Raw genomic sequence first — 21085 nt, 5'->3', positions numbered from 1 at the left:
ATACAGGCACTCGGTCATCATGGGAATACAGAACACTAGGGGAAGACACAGCTGGACGGGAGGGTACAAGCACACAGTGGGAAGGGATAATACAACAAGTAACACCATCACCCACCAAACGCACACCATACGTCAACAGACTCAGACCTCCCTGAGCGCAGGAAGGAAGGATCAGCAAGAGCACATAACAAGGGCCAGGCATGCCAACGCAGGGACAATGTTACGCTCGCCTGGTCTCTGTGGAGGCGTTGGGGCACGGTTGCAGCCCTCTCTGAACTTGAATCACCCCCTTCAGGCCTCTCCCTCAGTACAAAAGCTGTGAGCGGTGGTACGTGGTAATACTGCTCCTGCATGGAGATAAGAGTGTGCGAGTGTGCCAATCTGTGATTGTTGTACCTCTCGAACCCTTCACCGCAAAATACGGTTTCTGTGAGCATATGCCGGACCACAAAGCTAACCTGTGAATTATGGAAGATAAGCTCTCCGTCCTGCTACTTCTGGCAGAGGTGCGTCCAATGGGATCTAGTTCCTTCACTGATCCCTGATAAGGATCCAGTCCAGTTAGCTGCGACTACTCTTCTCCTTATGATTGGTAAGTCTTTCTTGAGCTCTTGCGATGCTGTTCATTCCGTTTAATGTCTTTATATGTTGCTACTATTTATGCCCGCAATAATGTCTCTCTTCCGTTTTCTTCCCTTAGATGGAAATGCGGCCTCAATGCAGCTGTGAGAAGCGAGATGCGGCCGGTTGGAAGATGGATGCTACTGCAATGTTCGACAGCAAGTAAGTGATGGTTTAAGGAAAAGCGCAAAGTACGGCGAAACGCAACCTTAAACTGACTTTTTTCGATGTCTAACCTTGGTCTTCTGTTTTTCCTTGCAGGCACTGCTATCGATGATGGAGCATGTCAGGCTGCTCTGCCAAGATGAAGATTTTGGCGCTCCGAAAAGTGTAAAGATGAATACTTGGTTCGCCGAAGAGATGTACAGGTAAGAACAGCTTCCCCCAGTTGGTAAGTATGCTGGCAGGAAGCAGGATCTTTAAAGGTAAGTCTGACCTCAGTCGACGGTGAGCGTTACGCTGCTTGCAAGTGCAGAATAACGCGAAGCGTCGGTCTTGAGGATCGGGGCAGCTTATATACGTGAGATCATGGGCACGCCCATTAGGGCCGGCTTACCAGCCACACCCTGCCACTCCTAGAGAGTGAGCACGTGGAAAGGCAATCCATTAGCAGCCACACCCAAGAATACACTTGGGGCTGCTTAATGGATGGAATGTTCAAGGATAATGCTTCTGAAGTGTTATGTCCATAATAAAACCATTTTGGTGTTAAATGGATGTTCTTGTTTACTTTTGTTCATGACCCTGGCACCAAAGGCGCCAGGACAGTGTCCACCCAGGTCTCCTGTGCATGCGACCCCTGCATGCCTGTGCCCCTGACTTCATGACCTTGACAGACAATAGGAACACGGGGAACGCACAGCATGCACGTAAAACTACTGAGTTTTTTTTAAACGTCACACGACGGGTCGCCATTTGCAAACGGCAGGTTTTAAGGGTACAGTACCCCGACACATCAAACATAGGGGCAATCACCTCACGCAAAATGCGCGCAGACGAGGAACCTGTTAATTACATCCAAGAAATTCAGGAGAAATGGCACTTGGAAATGCGGGAGCCGTGGGACAAAACACTAGCAATATTTGATCACATACCGATACAGGGACTCCCAGAACCTGTGCAGAGGCAATTGAAAAAATTGGTGGGGATGGAAGCAAAAGCATGGCCAGAGATACAATTGACAATAGTGCACCATTGTAGACTATGGCAAGAAAAGATGAAACAGAAAGAGGAAGATAGAAAGGCAGATGAGGCAAAATTGGTTCAAAAAGAGCTGTCGAAATATGCCATAGAGGGGGCGCTCATTACGAACCCTGCCCCACCGGTAACAGCTCTCACACAACACCACCCTACGATAAAGCAACAACAAATACCCATAATGTCACAACATTTGCCACCCCTGCCCCCATACAAAGCACAACAATACGCACAACCCGTGGGGGGAGAGTACACGCAAATGGGTAACGGCTACATGAACAATTACAGCGGTAGAGGAGGGTTGAACAGAGGGAGGGTGTTTTGGCAATCAGCACACCAGCAAGGGGGTGGCTTCCGGGGGTATTCCCAAAATGGGCATCAGGGTTATTTGGACAGCACAAGGGGTTACCCATGGCAAGCTCGGGAGCCCCCCCATGTGCTGGACATGTGGGTTAGGACACGTATCACGCACATGCAGGGCAAGGTTGGCACAAGCAGGATGGGGCGAGCAAGGAAAACAGGGCTACCAAGGGGGACCAAACAACTACCACCAACAAGAAGAGCTACAAGCGGTCAGATGCAAATGGCACAGCAAGGTGGCATGCCGCAATCACACCTGCAACAGCAACCAAACGTGATACCCACCACACAATAGATGCCACACCAACATGCTCAACAACAAGCACAGCAGCAAAGGACATTGGCACACAACAACACGTCCACACAGTGCAGCAACTAACGAAAGTACAACACAACGTACAACAACGCATGGACACGACAGTACCAACAACACAAAATGGGGGGGGGGGGGACAAAAATAATGGGACATAACCCATACACAGGTAGCTGACAATCATTGTACCTCCAATAGGTCAGCCCACAGACTTCCTTGTTGTGTCCCATCCTGTCGGTAACACCTAACCCTGCGGAGGAACCACGCATAAAGGTGGCGATAGGTGACAAAACATTTTCCTTCCTAGTTGACACAACGGCCTTTAGATCCTGTATTAGGGAAGGGAAGTTCAAATTGTCAGGCAATGCCATGCGCACTCAAGGATTTTCTGGGGCTGGAGGGGGGGGTTACTTTTACTGATAACATATCCTTATCTGTTGGAGATCAAGATTTATCTTCGCCCTTGTTATACTCAAAACAATCACCAGTGAATATACTAGGGGCGTGACTACGATAGGTTTTCTATCCTTGTCTCCCTCAAGCTCGCTAGTGGGAACATGCAAGATTTTTGTCTGCTAAAATGTATCCCTGAATAAAGTTGTCCAGCACTCCTAGGATTGTTGGGACATTGTTCAATGGATCTCTCAGGTAGAGCAGGGCGTCGTCCGCATATAGTGAGATAACATGGTACCTCCCACCCACCCGTATCCTGCGTCCCAGAACAGTTTCCTTATGTAGATTGCAATTGGATCTAACCCCAGAATGTAGAGCATGGGCGACAAGGGGCAACCCTGTCTGGTGCCTCTATGTTCCAAGCTCTCGAGACCAGTTTGCCCATTTTTACCCTTGCCGTGGGGTCTTTATACAATATCTTGATCCATCATACAAATCCCTCCCCGAATCCAAATTCCCACAGCACCTCTATCAGCCACTCCCAGTAGATGAAGTCAAATGTCTTAATGGCGTCTAATGACATCACTGCCATGTGCACCTGATCTCCCTCCGTTTGTGCCATGATGTGTTATAGTCTGCGCAAATTGGCAGTCGTGTTGTGGCAAGGCACAAAGTCATTTCGGTCCTCATGTACCAAGCTTCCTATCACTTTGGACAGTCTCTTGGACAGTATGGTGATCAGTATTTTGCTGTCATAGTTTAGCATTGCCAAACTGGCGGTATGAGTCGCATTCGTCTGTTGGTTTGTGTGGCTTAGGCATTGGGACCATTAGTGTTTCTCATGCTTTTGGGTAGGGTTCCTGTCTCGTAGGCTTCTTGATACACCTCGTATAGCACTGGGGTTAGCATTGTTTCATACGCCTTATAGAACTCTGGGGGAAGCCCGTCTGTTCCTGGGGTCTTGCATGTGGCCAGGGATCTGATGGCGTCTGTGATGTCTTCTAGTGTGATCGCCTCCTCTAGTGTCTCCCGCTGTTGCTCACTCAGCTTGGGGAGTTCTATTTCTTCTAGGGTGTCCTGTATCTCTGTCAGCGGCACTTGGGTGTTATGTGCATGTAGTGTGGAGTAGAAGTCAGCAAAAGTGTCATTTATTGAGCTCTGCCTCCTTTTCATGTCCCCCTTCTCATCTTTTAGTGCGGTCACTGGGCATTTCGGATGCTCTTGTTTACATAGCCATGCCAGCAGTCTACCTCGTTTGTCACCGTTCATGTTTGTCCTGGTGGTGTGGGTTATGTAGTCCAATTTAGCCAGCCGCCCCTACGCCTAATGACCGCTTGTTTGCGCCTCTAGCAGAATTTCCTCCTCGGCCCTAGATCCTGAGCTGTTGATCTCTTGTTGCTTTATTTCTTCCTCCCTCTCCTCTAGTTCATTCCTTAGCATTTTTCTGATTCCGCCTGCCCCAGCTATAATCTCTCCCCTCATTACCACCTTCAGGGCCTACCTGTCAGGTTGGAGTGACATATTCTTTACATACAGTATCATATACCCACTTACATTGGGTCAAGGGAGACACATATTTAGTATAGAAAGGTTTTAGGAAGTTATTATGGGTTATATTTTTTATACAGCCAATTTTGCCCTTAACCTTCATTGCAGTCTATGGAGATTGCCCCAAGCCAAGATGGAGGTTCTCAGTCTAAATTCTGATTGGCTGGAGATTGTTTATAGGGAGGACAATGAACATTCTAAACTGCCTTTCATCGTCCTTGCCCAGCTGAGAGGTCGTGTGCCTTGTTGCACCTGCTTAACTTTGTCAAAGGTGACAAGTTTCTAGCGGTTGAGCGGAAGATCTGAAAGTATAACAGGAGTCATGTTTGGAGTTTGGTTGAGACACAGGACAGGAGTCAGAAACTTCCATTTATTCTGAGAAAAGAAGTTTTTAAGTCTCATTCAAGATAAGTGACTATCCTGATTTGTTGAACTTGTAAAAAGGTTATATTTATCTAAGGGATTGAAATCAAATCTGTATCTAAAAAGATTTAAGAGCGTACGTTTGTTTTTATCGCTACATGTCAAATCAAACTAGCGCGAGAGTTTTTTGTCCGTTACTTTTCGCCCGCGCGTGTGTCTCTGCGCGTGAGAGTGAAGCGCGAGCGCGTACTTTGGACTCACGTTTACTGTTCGTTTACGCAAGGGTTTTTTCTGCGTGATAATATAAGCGCGTGTGTATGTTGCGCGTGTACATATTTATTTGTGAGTTGGACATAAGCGCGAGTGCGTTTTACCCGCGAATTGAATCGTCTGCGCGTGTGCGTGTTTCCCGCGACTTGGAGGAAAGCGCGTGTAATTTTTATTGCGTCTTGGATTTCAGCGCGAGTGCGTTTTACCCGCGAATTGAATTGTCAGCGCGTGTGCGTATTTCCCACGATTTGGAGAATAGGCGCGTGATTTTTTTTCTTCCCGCGGTTTCTGGCTTTCCACGTGAAGATTCCAGCGCAAGTTAAATTTGTTCCTGAGAAAAAGACTCTCTACAAAGAAAATATTAAAAACCAATACAAGAAATTAAAAGAACTTCATAAATCTTACTTGAAGACCTTGTTCAAGAATCTTTGAGTTGAGCAGACTAACTACAAAGTTAATTTACATTCATGGACCTACTGAGAAGGCTGAATTATCTATAAGATTCTGGTCCACAAGTAAGGAAGTCTTGTCTGCTTTTCACTTCTCTGGGCATTCTGAAGAGAAGAACCAGGTATGGTTTTTAAACTATTTTGATTAAGGATTTAGAGTTTAAGGTTAGTATAGTAACCCATGAGTAATGAGGAATATTGCATGTTTATGTTTTAACTACAGGTGAAGAACCAGCGAGCTGATAGCTTCCAGCCTGGTGTTTGTTTCTTTGTCCCTTCCCCCTTTCCCCTGAAAGTGAGGTAAACTGAGTAGTTATTTAGGTCAACTCAGAGTGCCACATTTTGGGTGGATTGTCGGGGGTTCAGCAGCTTCTGCAGACACCAGGTTCTCAGCATGACACTACCACACTGTACCCCAGCAGTCTACACTGCCGCTTTTGGCTGTGACATTCTAACAACTTGTCCCCCAGCTCATCTCTGAAAGTTGGATCCATCAATGCCTCTGTGGGCATTTGCTATAGTGGGATAGAAGGCCTGGGGCCGTTCATTGCCCAGTGCATTAGCAGAGACGAGTGGTCAGAGATCGTTCTGCCCATGTATTGTATTGACTCCACTTGTGCTAGGTGTGCTTGGTCAATCAACATGTAGTCTCTCTTTTCTTGTGTCCTCGACTTGTTGGCCACCGACTCTGGTGCAAAACGGGAACAACTGCAACAACAAACGCAGCCTCAACAGTTGCACCCAGCAACTATACCAACTGGTGTTGTGCTCGGGTGCCTCTGCACTGTGTCACCCCTTCCAGGGTATCCAGTGCGGACGTGGTTGTGCCGGCAACAGGCCAGCTCTGGTCATTCCAAGGGTTAGGGCGTTGCACGCAGAGTGGTCATCCAAACTCTTTCTTGGCCGTTCGTTAAGTGCTCTTATGGATCTCTCATGGTGGAGAAGTGCACTGCTTGTGGCAGGTCAAAGGATAATGTCTCTTCCGTGCCCCTGTGTCCTTCCCTCAGTTTCGGTTAATTTCAAGGGTCTTTGCCCTGGCCGTCCATCAAGTTATTGTGCTCTAGCCACATGTTGGCTGCTGCTGGGATCTCTAAGAATATGGCTCGCCCTTTGTGGATTACCTCTAGCCTGGAGAGATAGAGCAGCATGTACTTCAGGTTTAGTTGTCTCAGCCTCGCTTTGATCAGGACAACGGAGTTCCTTGCTCGTTGCACCGTTTGCGTGTAGTCAGGGTATATTGTTATCTTGGAGTCTCCTTGCTCCATTATCCCGCCTTCTCTCAAGTGTTTGAGTATAATCTCTCTGTCTTGGAAATTGAGGATCTTTGCAATCATCGGGTGGGGGTGCGAGCCTGGAGGTGGTTTATTTTGAAGGGATCGTGAGCTCTTTCCGCCGCGAATCCCATTGAGAGTTTGTTTGCACTTATTTTCTGCTGTAGTAGGGACTCTACATATCTTGTCGGGTTCATTCGCTCAGTTCCTTCAGGGATTCCCAGCAGTCTGATGTTACTTCTCCTGGCCCTTCCTTCCGCTTCCTCAGCTCTTGCTTCCAGCATTACTTTCCTCTCCAATTCCCCCACCTTGATCTTCAGTTCCGTTGTGGCTTCTGCGGTTTCTGACACACCAGCTTCGGTTACAGCCACTCTTTCTGCAAGGTTCCTTGCATCCTGCCTCATTAGCTGCAGGTCTGTTTTCACTTCATCTATCTTTGTGTCTATGAAGGTCCTGAGAGCAGCTATGGCCTCCAGCACCTGCCCATCTCTGTTGTCTGTTTCTGTCTGAGCCTCCGTTTCTGTTGCACCTCTGTGGGCTGTGGACATTGTTTTCGGCGCCATGAACAAATCCATTGTCGTCATCTTCACCTTGCCTTTGGCTTTGGCTTTGGTGGATGGCATGTTTGAACGGGGCGTTGCAGGGTGCGCCGACCTCTGTCAGCATCCCAGCCGCTAGGACAGGTCTGTGCTCCAGCAGCGGGGGAGTGGGGAGTCTCTGATTCTCAGGATCGTGTCTTTGTGTCCTGCCAGTTGAATGCTTGTGCCTTCTGTGCCCCCTAGTCTTTGCCTTCAGGCTTGGTCCGCTGCTGTCCCCCTTCTCAGCTGCTTTTGTGTGTTGGCCTGTTTCCAGGTAGTTGTCACTCTTCCACCAACGCTGCAGTGACTCAAGTTGTGTCTAGCTTTCGTTTATTTCAGTCCTTTCGGTGTTTATTCCCCAGTCCGCTTCAGCTACTGGGGGAAATGGGGTCTTGTGGTTTATTTGTGCTGCCACTTGTTATTACCCCCACGTTGTAGGCGAGAGTGCCGTTTTCCGGTTTTCCCTCGGCTTTTCTGGGCAATACAACTTTGCAGGAGGCTAGCTGGGCTTTTTATGACCCTCTGTCTTTGATTGCAGCACAGTTGCGTTAGGTTGTGCTGCGCATTTGTGTTGGCTTTGCTCTTGTCGTGGATTCAGGCCTTTGCTTGCGTGTCCTCCTATTTCATTGCCCTGGGCAGTTCAGGCGTACGGGCAGTGTGGGTTGCTCACTTCCTGCCCTCCCTGCGTTGTCTGGTTTCAGGTGTGTCCCTCTCTGCCCCGTGGCTCACCTTTGTTCTTCCTGCGGCAGTCCTGTCCAGGCCCACTTAGGCTTCTTTAAGTTCGTCCTGTGCCGCTCCTCTGCGAGCCTTGCAGTGTGCCCCACGTAGCAGCTTGTTAGATCACTTGTCCGCCCGGGGCTTGCGGTAGTGGCGCTTGGGTCTTCCGCTCGGGCTGTGTTGCTTCCCCTTAGTCTCTCCTCAGGCGTGCCCCCTCCGCGTTCCAGCTCAGCATATATTTATGGTGCCCGTGGCTGCTCCCGGTTTTGGTGTGTGCTCGCCCTGTCTCTGTGGGCACTCCTGGTCCCTGCTCTTCACCCGGTGGCCTCTTTTTCAGTTTAATACTGCGGCGGTGGGGCGCTTCAGCGTGCTTTGGGCTGCCGCTTTCTCCCCGGGCCTCCACCCCAGATGTCCTCTCCTTACCAGGGTCTCCAGCTGCAGCGGTCCCCGCGCTCCTGGCTCCTCGCGTTGTGTCCGCTCCCGTTTACGTCTCTTCGCCCAGCAGGGTCTTATTAAATCTTCCTACCCTGGCAGGGTGACTCCCTTGTGCGCCCGTGGCTGCCGCTGTCTTTCCGATGTCCTCACCTCTCCAGCTCCCTTCACTTCACTGTTCTCCAATGCCTTGGCGTGCTGTCCTCCCTCCGTGGTCTCAGCTCAGCTTTAGGTTGCGCGCACTCCCAGCTCCCCATCGCTGCATTTGCCCCTCCCAATCTGCAGTCCGCCTCCCCACCAGTCTCTCGATCAAGCCGATTCGCCTCCAGTCCAGAGCTCCTCCGATTGCTGTCGTTTTCTGCAGAGCCACGCCGGTCTTCTTGCCCTTCCCCCCTCTGGCTTCTCAGCGCGCTTTCTTCTCCGCCATTTTGTGCCGTCTGGTATGGACCCGCTTCCGAGGGCTTGCTGCATCGTCTGCAGTCCGATTTCTCCTTGTTTCAGCACAGGCGCATAGTGGGTCGCTTTATCTCACCGGCGGTTCCTTTCTTGCTAACTTTAGCACGTTATTACCTCTGCAACAGGATCAACACGCAGGATTGCGGCCAGAGCTTGGTTCCTTGCTTCCTCACTCCATGCATGCCAGACCACGCCCCTACACTGGACAGGTCAGATCACAGAAAGGGAGAAACATCGCACCACAAAGGTCACAAACAAAGAATACACCTGAGCCACAAACGATCAGGGAATTGCACTCATTTCTTGGTCTGCGCAATTACTGCAGAGTATGGGTATTCGACTACAGCACATACATACGGTCCCTACTGGCAGCTCTTAAGGAAGCACAAAGAGGGGTGAATAAGTTGGGATGGACAAGAGGGATGACTGAGGCATTCAATAAACTGAAAGAGGCCATTTCCACGGCACCAGTTCTGGGCACTCCCAACTACGAATAAGAGTTCTACATCTTCTCGCATTGCGATGGTGCAGTAATGAAAGCAGTACTAATGCAGAAAACAAGTATGGGACACAAACCCCTAGCATTTTACAGCAGGCACTTAAACTCAGTAACGATGGGACACTTCCCGTGCGAACAACACCTGGCTGCTGCAGCATTCGCGGTAGAAAAATCATCTTCCATCAGTATGGGTTGCTCCACCACGCTGTACGTTGAACACGACCTTTTTGCAATTTTGCATAAGACAAAAAGCACACTCACTACCCAGAGAACAACGGGATATGAGATTATAGATCGGAGTTACTACTCGTCCACCCACAAGGTAGAAGACATTGCCCTAGAGGGAGGGGAGGTTCTGTACATTGATGAGTACTCAACAATTGATCAAAGTGATGGTATAAGAAGGACAGGTGCAGCTGTAGTGCGATTAAGAGAGGATTGGACGTATGTACCAGTAAAATGTGTCAAATTACCCAAACATTCAGCGCAAGCAGCAGAATTGGTGGCTCTCTTATTGGGTTTAGAAGAAAGCAACGGCAAAAGAGTAACAATATATTCTGTCAGTGCCTATGTCACGTCTAAGGTAGACTCGCGATTAATAAAATGGCTTAGAAGGGGATTTAGGAGAGCATACGGTACTCCAGTGCAACATGCTCTCCTCTTGGGTGTACAGATAGAAGTAATCACATACCCACACGAGTTAGCGTTGGTGAAATGTCAGGCACACACGAATGGCAAAGACCCAATATCTAGGGGTAATGAAACAGCAGATGCACATGCAAAATATGCTGCATATTTTGGCGAGATGTGGGACCTCCAAGAAAAACAAAAAGAAAGGTGGGGGGGCGAGGCAGATGATAATAAAAGACAGTTACACGCACATTCCAGAAACACAGATTATGGAACTACAGGCAGCAGCCCCAATGGCAGAAAAGGAGCTGTGGGTAAAAAGAGGATGCACTATGTCCCCAACAGATGCACTTTGGAGAAAAAATAACACAGGCAAAGTAGTGATGCCCCTTGCCCTACTAAAAACTGAGCTGGCTCAACTACACCATCCCACCCATACAGGAAAGGAAGTAATTGCAGCACAGATAAAAGAGTCATGGTTATGTCCCGAACTAAACTCACACATTGCAAACTTTATCAGCAATTGCCTTATATGCCAACAATTTACGGCCGGTCATTCGTTGCAAGTGATCAAAGGTACAATACCACGGCCTGAAGGACCCTTCCTGCAACCACACATCGACTACGTTGACATGATCAACATATGCCAAGGCTACCAATACATTATTGTGGTAGTGTGCCCCTTTTCAAGGTGGATTGAGGCTGGCCCGTGCTCCCATGCAGACGCACTTCGGGCAGCAACCTTCCTTGTAAGGGAAGTGTTCTCGAGATGGGGGTCTGCAAGGTATTAAGGTCAGTCAACGGCCCACACTTTGCACATGAACTATTTCAGCACATTACTGCCCTGCTTGGGATTAAACATAAGTTTGCCTTTGCATACCACCCACAAGCCAATGGCGTGAAGGTGAACGGCCTCTTAAAAGAATCAATAGCCAAAACGCAGCAGACCACCAAGAAGAGTTGGCATTATTGCCTTCCTCTGGCTCTATTTGAGTTAAGAAACAAACCTGGTTCAGACAACCATCTCACACCCCACGAGGTGGTGACTGGACGCCAAATGCCCCTTCCACTAACACCACCCACAAGAACGATGTATGACTGAAGGAACAGACAATATCTTTGGTCAAGAAATGTATGACTATGTCACTTCTCTGGTTACTAGTGCCTCCTATACCTCTCAACAGATTCAACGGACACAGGGTGGGTCAGAGAACAATCAACAGGAAGCCACCAACAACGAGGAACAAACTGGACAGTGGGTGGTGAAAGGAGACAACAGTTCTCCTCAGGAACTACCGAAGGAAGTGGAACGGCCCTAGATTTACGGTGCCACACACTCTCGAGAAAGTGGTACCCAGAGCCGTCAAGTGGAAGGATAAGGACTTTTGGACACATATCCACGACATCAAGCCCTACAAAGCACAGACGACGCCCCACCACTACAGCGACAGGGCCAACACTTCGGCAACAGCAACAGACGACGGAAAAAAGAAATCACAGATGTCAGATACATCCAAGGACATAAACGTGCAACAGCCCACAGCACACCCCATGCTGACGAGATCACAGACAGAAAATATCCCCACTGCACTCTTGATAAAGATTTTAATGTAATCGGTATAAGACAGAGAGTAAATTAAAAGGCTCGAACAAAATCGATAAAGAAACATAGACAAAGATATTGGCAATACGCACAACACTGTGTAAACACGTGCATGTTCTCTTCTCTTTTTGTCTCGCACATGCAGGTATTGCGCATTGTAATTATCGTGTGCAAATATCTGATAAAACACATCCATCACTGCCCAGGCTTAAATGTTACCTCTCCACGACCACCGAGAAGCATTATCACACCAATTTATACACGGAATTAAAAAGCCAAATTACTTCAGGCCCAGACGGCCACACGTATACTATAACGCGTTTATACAATTAATATCCCGCTCAGAACAACGGGCACGTATATCATCTGAACTAAATAGCTTCAGGATGGCAGCATACTAACATTTCCCCTACCCCAGCTGCAAGGAGCACTGTGTCAGGTGGTACGAGTAGCATGGGACAAAACGTAAAGAGAGGTAAACGTAGTATTTCCCTTGATGTACATGGGGTTGACACATCTTACAGAGTCTGCACACGTCTCTAACAACATGTGGTATAAAAACTTGTTCAAAATAGTTAAGGACACAACAAAGGACAACTGTTACGTCTGCTTGTTGATTACGTACGCCATGAGCGCCTGTGGAATATTTGTGGCAACTTAAGTGCCGGTGCCCACAGCGGAGTGCCATCCCTATCTAGAACAGTTTCAGACACGAGGACGATTCCAAGGGAAAACGGCGACACTCAAGTGGAACTCAAGGTCAACATACCCATATGAAGATAACTTCATTAAAACATTACCTATGTTCAATAATTATTGTCAACTCACAGAAGGACTACGGTACATAACAGACGGACCAGACAAAGGAGAAACGAAAGAAGTGACACTAGATTATCTGCCATGTAAATGGAGCGCAAGTGAGGTAGGAAGTGAGCCTGGATGCTTGGAGAGACCACTGTTAGTAATATATGGTAAGGTATACACGAAGACCGGATGGGTGGACGCAGTAGTGGGAAGCAAGATCTTAACATTGGCAAAAGTTCCAGTAATGAAGGTTCAGGAGGAAAAGGACAGATGTTACAAGGAGTGGGCGAAGAGCGCGTGACTACTCACGTGGTTGAACAAGGAGGAGGAGCCACTAATGATTATACCTGTGGAAAGCCCCACGATATGTTACCAGCATGATGGAGAGACTGCTGTAGGAATGAATGAAGGATGCAAACGAATAGTGAAGCTACCGGAGGGGGGAGCTGGAACCGCAGTCCTATTGGACCACTACTGGGCCTGTGGAGCAAAAGCATACCATAGCCTACCACAATCATGGGGCAGAGTATGTACCCTGGTACACGTAAATGTTCCCTCTCTGGTTGTACCACAGAAACACATTAAAATGGAAGACTTCCCCAAAATGGATGAAGGAAGCAGGAGAAGGAAAAGATCAATGGAGCAAACGGCTAGCACATCGCAGGGTGCCAACCCCAGCGGAAGAACGCTGGCTAGAGTAAAGAGGCAAGGAGAACCACTAACCGGAAACTACCTATGGGGAAAATCAGAAACAGCCCTCAGCGACATCCCTGCAGCTCACAGATTGTTCACTAGAGCAGCAATGTTCTTTTCCTCAGTAATACATCCCAGAGTACAAGCGTATGCAAATGTAAAATGGTTGCAAATTACAAGATGGGAGCTGATGATGACGGATTCAATGCAATAAAAGAACTAAGGGCAATAAGAATGGTGGTCTTGCAGAACAGATACGTGCTGGACCTCCTAACAGCAATGGAAGGAGGAGTTTGCACAAAAATTGGAAGTTCCTGCTGCACGGTCAATCCAGCGAATGACGAAGATAATGGCACTCTATCAGAAGCGGTATCGCAATTGGCCAAGATGCACGCAAAGATGGAAGAAGCAGCAAAGGGTACAAAAAAGGATGGTAGCCCGATTTTCATACATCTGGTCATGGATGCCGTCATGGCTGGCGGATGGTCTCAAGGTATTGGCAGGATGCATAATACTGGGTATGGCGTCACCATTGGGAATAAAGTTATGGACGGCAAGGTCAAAGCATACAGCAGAAGAAATGATCCGCATGTACATACACACATCAAGGAGTGCGAATGGCTACGACAACAGATAGTGGACGCAGACTCGTACCTACCATCAATAAAGGTTAAAAATCCACAAAATAAAAAGAGCTATTTTGGGAAATGGGTTTATTGCAAGCACGGGGGTGGATGTGTGTATATGTACTGGTCATTTGAATATCACGTGGACCGGTACGGACACCTGGCAGGTATTACAAAGGTGTGGCGAGGGGGTAAAAGAGTGGATAATTTTGTGGTCGACAAGTCGACCAGAGGGTGGTCTGCAGAGGGAAAATGGGACGGTCCCTTCCCCTGACCAACATACAAACTATGGCCGATGATGTCACAACCCAAGCACCCTCGGCGGGAAGAGTTTGCACCTCTGTCCACTGCCCCAGATGTCATCATCCACCGTGACCCTGCCCCACCTGCAAATCTTGGCCGCTTCCCACCCAGAACACGAGGAGGGAACCACAATGGAGCTGACACCGATCACATGGACCAGCTCGACTAAACGTCATAAACCTACGCCTGCCATTGTTACATAGCCACAACGGACCGAAACACACGTGCTGCTGTGCACCTGGATCCGACACACCAAAACCACACAAAGAACATGCTCAGTGCTACGACTTGGAGGACCATACACACTCAAAGACATGCATTGTTATTATTTTTCATATAGGTCAGCAACCGCATCGCAGAACGCAAGAAGAGTTTGTGTATATGCTTGCAGACGCTTCATGCAACTAACCCTGAGGACAAGACCCTATAAATGGGCCAATGCACAAAGCACGGCATCGCACCCCCACACCCCTCGCCTTATGGAGCTTATACCGCCACATATAACCAAGCCAAAGTAGGTCTTTGTCACGTCTCCCGCACCGAGAGCATCCCCTACAGGTGCTCTTTCTCCGCCCTCGGCCTCCGTCCCTCCCACTACCCCACACACGTACCCTGGCTCACGTAATCCCTTGCATCCCTTCGCCCCTCATGGTAGATTGCAGCATGGCAGACCTGGCGTCTATCGCCACTCCCGTTCTTGGCAGCTGAACTGGAGGTTTTCGTCTCGCCATAACGCCATGCGCTGCCCACGGAGACTGGCGCGTCACAGATCACGTGATTTTCCATCACGCAGCAACGCTTCCGTGTCACGTATCACGTGACTCCTGACATTGTTTAAATGCTTCCGGAAACAAGGAGCGTTGCTTCACAGCTGTTCTCCTCCTGGATCACGTGACGCTTAGTTCTTCGGTTTGACTTACGGATTGTTTCCTCGACCACGCTTTGTCCACGGATTGCTTTGCCTCACCCTTCTACTGTTCGAACTTTGGACCTCCTGTTGCCAGACTACGCTTTGCTCCACGGACTGCTCTGCCTCATCCTTCTACTGTTCGAACTTTGGTCCTCTTGTTGCCGGACCACGGTATTGTCCCTGGATACTCTACGGATCACGTCTCTTTGTCTTGGAACCTGACCTCAGGCCTCCACGTGTCTATACTCCTGACCTCATACAGCTCCTACCCTGGGGTCCAGTCCTTCCTCACATCTCTGGGCAACCTTTTCGTACACATAGGTAAGCAGTGTCAAGTTACCTGTGTTCTTGTGTTATTCTTCCTGTTCTGTGCATAACCTCATAATCCATTGCCTTAGAGCGTTCAAGGGGTTCTTCTGGCTGTTCCTGAATCAGGCCCGACGGACTTCCACCTATGGCCTCAAAGACCGCACAGGCAGTATTTCTGGTGTTGTCTGTGTGGTACTTGGGGACGGAGGTATTCATACTCTGCACGACCATCAAGTCCATAACAGTCTTAAACCAGAGTCGGCAGGCCCGGATCAGCTCACACGGAGCCACAAAGTGCTAGGCACACAAAACAGCCCCTAGACCAGAGCCACCGCAGCCAAGGTCACAACATTGCAATCCACATTTCGAGCTCCCCCAGCCAATGTTACACCTGCCACTGCTGCAGCTACCAGAAGCAGAAATACAAATCAAATCCCTGTAATTCTGCCTCAAACACGGTCTCTCAACAGGTGACAAAGCCGACCTGATACGATGCCAAGCTTCAAGGACTGAAGCAGCACCGGGGTCCCACGTCTGGGACGCAGCTTGCAACAAAAGCGTAACAACTCAGACCCCGGCAGCAATGGGAAAGCAGCGCTCTAATGGCAAGTAACAGGATCTGTCCATTGTCCTTCACTGACACAGTCACACATTGTTGCCAACACCAGGTACTTTGCGACCTAGGAATGACGATGGTCCAAGGTTTGGGGGCTCGCGGATGGACCAATCAGGACACGAGGGGCTAACCACTGACGGCACCACAACACAACCAATCACTAACTCTCTTCATGTAACCATTTTCAAGTAGCGATTTTCAGGGACAACCCAAGTGTACCACCTGACCTCTTCTCTACCAATAAACCCTTTCACTATACCGTCCTATACGGACCCTACCACTCAGGGAACCAACCCGGAGTGGCGATAGGTTTGGGGATGAGCTTTTGCCGATGACGCACATTGTTACGTCACTCAGCTACAAAAGGGGCCCGCAAGCCCAATTGCAATGAGAAGCTCTTGGAATCTACGCTTCATGAACCTGTCCCTGTCTGTTTCAGTGCAAATAACAGCAGTAACCTACTGCTCTTGAGTGAGCATCCTACTTCTTTGGGACACGGAAGGAGTTAGGGCATTCCGATAGCTGGAGGTCCGCAGACCCCGGGTATGGCCCTGCCGACCTCCAGAAATTACCCTAACAGAGTCTGTTGACATCAGGGCTAAAGATGTTTAAAATCTGCCGAAATGCAGTTACTGGTTACTTTCCAATTAACAAATGCTCCAAAGTTTGAGTTAACATTAGTGAATTGCAAAAACGACAAGAATCACAATCATTTAACAAAGGATAACAACATAGTATTTCCTTGGTGACAATCTGTTTCCATCGAAACCGAATGAACAGGCGCCTGATCGACCGATGGTACTAGATGGATATAAAAGGGGCAATGACAACAGCTGATTTAAAGTCCAGACACAAATATTGTAGCGAGTCATAGGAATGTATGATGTTCATTTTAAGAGCCCAATCCTGTCTACTAAGGCTTTTTTTGACCATCATTGGGTTGCCAACACGATCGCTCTGTGTAATCCAAGATCACAAAGTAATTGGTTACAAAAGTCTATGTATTCACACACAACGCATCTCTGCGTTCCTTAAGGATAGGATTAAGTTCCATGTAAAGGGAGGGAATTTTAGTTGGACATGGTATTTTGAAATAAATATACAGACATTTGATATATTTTATTTGTATCGCACTCATACACAAGTGTTTCAGAGTGCGACGAGGCAAGGGAGACATTGAGAACGCGCAAGTGAAAGGGAGAGGGGAGAAGGGTAAAGTGCTGAGCAAGGGATAAAAACAACAAGTGGAAGTGCAGCCAGCAAGGTGGCAAGTGCAAGGTTTAAGGCACAGACAATGGGTGTTTGATAAGTGCAGGCAAGGAGCCAATGAACTCTACTTTTTAATTAATAAAGACACAGCTCATATTGTATAGCTGCGAGAGGTGTGCCAGGAGAAACCTACAATACCTTCCTCCGCAGCCTACCCTCAATAATGGGCATTAAATCCAAGGTCCTCAATGGCAGAAGCGCGATATCATACATTAATTTTAGGACAAGTTTACAGTCATAAAATGCAACACAAGGTAGGATGGAGAATTTGCCATACCCAGTCTACCCGGAGCAATTGATTCCCAAGGGCCACCCCGCAGGCCAACCAACCAACCCCAAACAAGCCGTTTGGACTATTTAACAAAGATGGGGAATCCCAAATATGTAAAACCATCATCTTTTTCCGGTGGAGTCTGGTCAATTCTCCAAATAAACTGGTTTAGTTTTCCTCTGCTTTGGGCAATGTAACATTTTGGTTTTATTGGGATTAATCTTGAAGTTATGAGCCAGGGCGAAAATAGCAAATGCAGCCAGAAGGCGCTGCAGACCAATCTGGGTAAGATCGAAGAACAAAGAGTCGGCATAGGTAAGCGAGATTTTAAATTATGAATCCTGGGAGCAGCCAATGGCGCCGAGCTTAGAAAGTCGCCAGTGTCACACAAATACAAATTAGACCATGAGCGAGTACACAACACTGCCAGACCCCTCGTGAAGTTGGAATGCTACGAGACAGTGATCCTTTTTGGTCCATTAGTACCTGGATATTTGACCTGGAGTGTAAAACAATGATTAATCGAAGTAAGCTATATGGGATTCCCACCATCTCAGCAAATTTAGCCCACAATAGACCACGATCAACCGCATTGAAAGTAGAAGAGAGATCTATTGTTACCAAAGACTGAGTCATGTTTCTTCTGCCAAACCTGGCTGAGAATTACCTTCAAAATGAAACCAGAGGGGTACAGTGATGCCTGCGATAACCGTTTTGCCCTTGTGGAATTCTACCCATTTTATTTTTTTTGCCACAATTCCAGGTGAAAAGATGAAAATATCTTGCTATCAGCATCGAGAATCTCTATAGGGCGATAATTTAATGGGTCATTCCGTAGGCCATTTTTATGAATTGGAATGATGTAGCAGTGGACTAAAAAGGGGGAAAGTGCATGTCGAAACAACATTCTTAAACAATCACAAGAGGATCGATGTCCACATATCCAGATCCCCCTTGAATAAAATGTTGGAAAGATTGTTGGGTCCGTGAACTCATGAGTAACTAATCTCTGGAATAATTTCCAAGAGTAGATCTCTATCCACCATCGTGGACCATTTACTGGGTTGATATATTTGAGGCAGGCAGATTGTCAGCAACTTACCTAGGGTCCATGAACACTGCTGAAAAGAGAAACCCTTCTGGGAATGATTATATTCTGTGTTCGGGCTGAGATCGATCCATGTCGTTCATCAGATGCCAAAATGAACGAGCATCGTTATTTCGTAAAAACATTTAACATGCTCTCTGTATCTTGTTGATAACATTTGGCCCGATGGCCTTTCACCCAATTCTTATATGCCTGTTTAAATTTCTGCAAAAGAACAAAGCAAGAGTCTAAACTGATCCTCTTTGTTTTAGGAATCTAATTTCCGCCCACATGGCCCGTTTTCTAGTGCCCAGGTTGGAATCATAACAATGGAGATGTTTCTTGTGGGATTTACCCGCAAGCTGACGTTGAGGTAGGCGATGCGAAAGTAGTTCCCCCAAGAATTTACCATAGTCATCTACACTAAAAGGTGTGGAACTGTCAATCCATTGAGTAGGCAATTAAGGAGGTTGAGGCTGCCTCATTTACCTTTTGTACTGCTCCCCCACCCCATTCCAGTATACCAGATTACCCACCGGATTAACTCTTAAAGATTGAAAACATGGAAACAGAGCTTGCCTAGTTGATTACATTGAAACAGTTGATGCGTAACAATAGTCGCTGTATTAATAAGGCGTGATTAAAAGATCTGTGCATCTATCAAACAGCCCATTGGTTGACAAAGATCTAATCCAAGGTGGAGCGAGAAGTTCCATTTGTCTATGTGAATTGAATGGGAACATCTCCAGCAATCGAACTGTTCAACTTTGTCAAATCAAGGCATTCTGGATTTAGTAACCAGATGTGCCCATTATGTTTTTTCTACCATGCACTAGGTTTGGAAGGTCTGTAGCAGACAAAATAGTTGAGCAGGAAGCATTAAGATCCCCCAGAACAATCACCTGGCCAATGGGAATCTTTTCCAGCCAGTCGCTGACATGCCAAAATTGCGTCAATAAATATTTCGAGATGAGCAAGTCCTACGTGCCAGAAAATATTAAAAATCAGTATGTCTAGGGATGTGTACAGGTTTGACCAGTCGTGTGTTCCTCAAATAACAAGCATTAAGTCAATCAAGTTAACGATGCTTGCGAGATACCTGGACCATTCTAAGAATGCCACTAAATGGGTGCCCCAAGGTCCCCTTTCTGGCAGCTTGAAAACTGGTAGTACACCCATCCAGTGCCGGATGTTGGAGCATCCATGTTTCCTGGAGGCAAATCAAACTACGATTACATACAATCCTTTCCGGTTTACTTATACTGGCCCATACTTTATAGAAGCTGGAATCTCAATCATCAGATTGTGTTGGTCTGGTTTTAGATCTTGCGTTTTGATCTTTGCGACAGTGGTTATGGATGCAGTCCTGCTACCATGGGCCTACATGTTGCATCCAAGTGTCTTGGATTGAGCCCTGCATGTCAGCTCATTCACACCATGCATGCTTCTGCATCAATTATACAGGTTTTGTTACCAAATTAAGTATTGTAGGTCAGCTCATTCCATACATGCTGCCTCTGAGGTGACACCGAATGCAAGAGGGTTATTTGCTCTGGTTACTGCTAGCAGAATAGGTGGGTGCGCGCATGTGTGTAGGGGGCAGGAGGGCATGTGGTCCTATGGTGTGCATGGGTTATGTGCATCATTATGCTTGTGGTATTTAAAAAGAGTGTCTTGTGTCGGCAGTGCCCTCTTACAGATAAGGAGTGGCTCCTCCTATTCCCAAGTGATGTCTGAGTGATTCTACCTGCAGTTAGCCATGGTGTTACCTCTAGAGTTTGTGAGTGGCCCACCATGGTTTTAAACGGTTAGGATCAGAACTGGACCTGTTGCCCAACATGACACGGGTGGCTCTCAACATCACTCATTAACAGAAAGATGGTCACTAATTGGGGCTTGCGTACACCTGACCATGCCAAGTGCTTTGGGAAGTGGTTTATTTGAAAAACTATTGTGATGACGATTTAAGATCTTTTGGCCAGAAAATGTTTGCCCCTATTGAGGTCTGTGTAAAGTAGTGTAAATTAGTCTTGCATGGTGGCTTTCGACCATTTTGGTGGCCATACTGCACATAGACTTGAGAGGGTGGAGGTTAGTAGGAAAAAGTCCCATTCGGAAATTGTGGTCTCGAACAGTGCATGCCAGAAGTACGGAAATCCTGATATGGCTCTATTGTCATGGCAAAGACACTTGGGTATGTGTTCATCCAGATGAGAGCCCTCATGAAAAGATTGTGGAAGCTGATGGTATTTTATTTTAGGTCTGTGGGCATACATGACCTCGGACAGTGCAGACCAATAGCTATCATTGTGGAAGCGTGCTAGAACCGGCAGCCATGTTAAGGGAAGGTTGTGCAGCCTACACGCCAAATGGGTGGCAAACGCACGGATGCAGATAGTGCCCGATGCTCATATACATCTCCCTACATGTCATTAGCAGCTTGAGAACTGGAATAGCAATCACATGACTGGCCAGTCTGTGGTTTTAATACCATTAA

General features: G+C 47.6%; 1 protein-coding gene across 2 annotated transcripts in view; it reads right to left on the bottom strand.

The window, feature by feature from the left end:
- IQGAP3 (IQ motif containing GTPase activating protein 3) overlaps window positions 1–21085 on the bottom strand; it is a 1503259-nt gene that overhangs the window by 1104633 nt on the left and 377541 nt on the right. The gene's annotated exons all lie outside the window — the stretch shown is intronic.

Source organism: Ambystoma mexicanum, chromosome 1p (assembly GCF_040938575.1).
Source record: "Ambystoma mexicanum isolate Mex_15411 chromosome 1p, UKY_AmexF1_1, whole genome shotgun sequence".
Taxonomy (NCBI): Eukaryota; Metazoa; Chordata; class Amphibia; order Caudata; family Ambystomatidae; genus Ambystoma; species Ambystoma mexicanum.
Note: the sequence above shows the minus strand (reverse complement) of the source record. Positions and strands in the feature narration are given on the sequence as shown.